This window comes from Nannospalax galili, unplaced genomic scaffold (genome assembly GCF_000622305.1).
Source record: "Nannospalax galili isolate Female #2095 unplaced genomic scaffold, S.galili_v1.0 scaffold217, whole genome shotgun sequence".
Taxonomy (NCBI): Eukaryota; Metazoa; Chordata; class Mammalia; order Rodentia; family Spalacidae; genus Nannospalax; species Nannospalax galili.
The window spans coordinates 2,850,531-2,854,643 of record NW_008340643.1 but is presented as its reverse complement, the minus strand read 5'-3'; the positions used below and the strand labels follow the sequence as shown (position 1 = coordinate 2,854,643).

Sequence of the window (4,113 nt, the reverse complement as noted above, 5' to 3'; positions counted from 1 at the left end):
GATGCCTACATCTCTTACACACACACACACACACACACACACACACACATACACACACACACACCATGAATATAAAGATAATATGTCTACTACAGAAATCAACAACTTCAATGTAATGTTTCCTGAGAATGACAACCTAGTAGGTGCACAAGACAATGATTTCAAAATAGCAATTATAAATATGTTCAAGGAACTCAAAGAGGATGTAAATAAAAAACTGAAGGCCACAAAAATACGAGCAGACTGCTGAATGAAATAACTAAACCAACTCAAAATATGAAAGTAGAATTCAATAAAGAGAATCTCTGAAGAAAAGCCAAACTGAAATAACACTTGAAATTAAAAACTCAGAAACTCACATAAAAAGCTTAGAGGAAAGAAGTGAAAAGGAAGTGAAGGAGACGGAACAGAAAATATCAGAACCTGAAGACAAACATGGGGCAACTGATTTGTCAATCAAAGAAAATGTCTAATCTAAAATAACCTTTGGGACACTGTAAAAAAAAAAACAACTATGAACCATATACAAAGGAGGAGGAGGAGAGGAGAAGCCCAGGTCAAAGGCACCGAAAGTATTTTTAATAAAATCATGGAAGAAAATTTCCCAAATCTAGGGAATGTGATACTTATCAAGGTACAAGAGGCATACAGAATACCAAATGGACAGAACCAGAAAAGAATTTCCCCATATCATATACTAGTTGAAACACTAAACATAAAGAAAAAAGAAAGATTGAAAGCTGTGAGAAAGAAGGATCAAGTCACATATAAAAGCGGCCCATCAGGATAACAGTTGACTTTTCAATGGAGAGTACGAAAGCCAGAAGGGCATGGACCAATGTCATGTAAGTTATGAGAAAACACAGAATCCAGCCCAGATTAGTATACCCACTAAAACTATCAGTTGTTAACTGAAGGAGAAAGAAAACCTTTCCATGACAATAACAGATATAAGGAATTTATGTCAACAAACCAGCTCTACAAAGAATAATTGATGGAATACTCCATTCAAAAGAGAAGGTTGAACACCCTCAAGAGTCATGAAGAATAAATCAACTATCCCAGAACAGTCAACCAAAACAGGTCTAAGAAAATTGCACTACAACACTAACATAACAGGAATTAAATATTGATCAATAATAACTTCAAAGGTCAAGCATGGTGATATATACCTTTAATCAAGAGGTAGCAAAAGGTGGATGTCTTTGAGATCAAGGCAAGCCTGGTTTACATAGTGAGTTGCAGGCCAGCTGTGGCTACGAGGAGATCCTGTCTCAATAATAATAATAATAATAATAATAATAGCAACCTTCAATATTAATGGTGTCAACTCCTCAATAAAAAAGACACAGACTAACTTATTAGATTAGAAAACAGGATCAATCAATTTTCTGCACCTAAGAAATGTACCTCACCAACAATGACCAACACCACCTTAGGGTAAAGGGTTGGAAAAAGTTATTCCAAGTAAATGGAACTAACAAACAAGGAAGTGTAGGTATTATAATGTCTGATAAAATATATTACAAACAAAAAGTAGTCAGAAGAGACAGGGAATGTCACTTTACACTCATTACAGAAAAAAATCCATCCAGAAGATATTACAATCTTAAACATATATGAACCTCACACAATGGTACCCAATTTCATAAAAGAAACTTTATTAACTCTAAAATTTTGCATTGAGTCCAAAACAGTGATAATGGGTGACTTCAGTACCCTGCCATCACCCATAGACAGGTCAACCAAACAAAAACTAAATAGAGAAAACCTGAAGTTAAATGATGCCATGAATCAAACGATCCTTACATTCATCTACAGAATATTCCATCCAAACACCAAAGAATGCACTTTCTTCTCAGAAGCCCACAGAACTTTCTCCAAAATTGACTGCATATTAGGACATAAAGAAAATCCCCACAAATTCCTGACAATTGAAGTATCATCCTGTTTTCTATCCTACCACAAAGGAACAAATGGGAAAAGTTGAGGCTAGAGAGATGTCTCAGTGGTTAAGAGCACCAACTGCTCTTGCTGAGGACCTAGGTTCAGTTCCCAACACCCACATGGTGGTAACAACAATCTGTTAACTCCAGTTCCAGGAGATCCAATACAGTCTTCTGACTTCCATTGGCATTGCACAACATGGGCACACTTACATACATGTAGAAAATACATGCACACATATGCAATAAAAAAGTAAATAAAACCTCCTGGTGCTTACCACAGGCTGTGTTTTTATACTGACTGTATAGAAAGAGAAGGGAGAGCAAACCTACCCCATACACACCCCAACCCAGGCCACTGTTGAATGGGGAGACATGGAAAAAAGAAAACCAAAAAAAAAACTAATTAAATAAAATGTCTAAAAAATGGGGAAAATTACACAAACTCATGGAAGCTAAACAATGCACTACTGAATGAAAATTGAATCACAGGAGAAATCAAGAAGGGAATTTAAAAGTTCTTAGAAATGAATGAAAATGAAAACACAGCATACCCAAACCTCTGGGACACAACAAATGTAGTCCTGAGACTCCTAATGACTTGTTGTTATATTCATAGATTAATGCATCTCTCAAGTCTCACTAGAGAAGCTTCCTTATGTAAAAGATGGTGATTAACACAGAGACCCATAACTGATCAATGTGCAAAGACTTAAAGACTGCAGAGTGATTGTCCATGAATAGGACACCTATATCAAACTTGTGCCTCTCAAGGCTCAGAGATCATTGCAGAAGAGAGAGCAGAAAGATTGCAAGAGTCAGAGGTAGTGGATGACCACAAGGAAAATTAGTTGGCACAACAGCTGACCAGTTACTCATATGAACTCACAGGAATGGTGACAGCATGCACAACTTCAGTGCAAGCTCAAACCAGACAAAATCCCAGCATAGACCTGGGAAAGGAGGTAAGAAACTCCAACACTGTCCAAGGGACTATTGGCAACCAAAGCCTGCTGGGAGGGGGAAATTCAGTCTATTTAAAAAGTTCAACTCTTGGTAGGTTAACCAGGCTCCAGTAGACAGACATATACTGAAGAACCTTAGAGCCTATAAGCCTTAATATGTATCGATAAATATATATTAGAGTATATTAAATTAGGGAGTAAGGGGACATGTGGATAGAAAAGAGGTCCAAATACCATGAAAATATATTGTATGAAAATCACAACTTTTCATTAAAAAAACTTAAAAAAAAAATAGAAAACTAGTGCTTTAATCCCAGTAATGGGGAGGCAGGCACAGGCAGATCTCTTGAGTTCTACATTGTGAGTTCCATACCAACCAGACCTACGCAAGTCAGACCTTGTTTCAAAAAATAAACTACAAAAAAAAGAAGGAAAACTTTTGAAAATTATAATTGGTGCATTAAAATACCATATTTTGTTCATTTATTCATGTGTGTTATTTCATTTTTAAGATTTCTTTTTTATGATTTTCAGTTGTGTGGGTTTGCACATGTGTATGTGGTGTCTGCAAAAGCCTAAGGAGACGGATGCCCTGGAACTGGAGATTGTGAGCTGTGATGTGGATGCTGGGAACTGAACTCTAGGTCCTCCGTAAGAACAGTATGTGCTTTTAACCTCTGAATCGTGTGTAGGCCAACATTAAACTCATACATTCTAAAATAAGGCATGCTGGGGCTGCAAAAGTGGTTCAGGGGATAAGAGCACTTGCTGTTTGTCCAGACTATCGGGATTTGATTCCCAGCACCCACATGGTGGCTCTGACTCTGGCTCTGGCATCCTCTTCTGGCCTTTGTGGGCACTTTGCACATACCAATAAACATCAGAAATCAAAACATTTGTACAAATAAAAAAGTTATTTTTGAAAAGCGTAATATTTGGTTTTGAAAATTTTGAAATTACATTATTTATCGCGAGTTTATTACACATGTGTGGGCATGTGTATCACGGCCCATGTAGAGGTTAGAGGACAACTTCCAGGAGTTTGGATCCCATGGGCCATCTCACTTGCGGCTAAAATTCAGTGAGACTTTTAAACAACTTGTCTATGGACTGGAGAGACGGCAGTTAAAAGTGGGTACTGCTCTCGCAACAGAACCAAGTTCAGGTCCCTGTAACAGCATCAGGAGACTTATAACTGACTA

General features: G+C 37.3%; 1 pseudogene; it reads left to right on the top strand.

The window, feature by feature from the left end:
* Window positions 1-2,207: 2,207 nt before the first annotated feature.
* Window positions 2,208-2,325, top strand: LOC115070786 (annotated as a pseudogene).
* The last annotated feature ends 1,788 nt before the right edge of the window (window positions 2,326-4,113 follow it).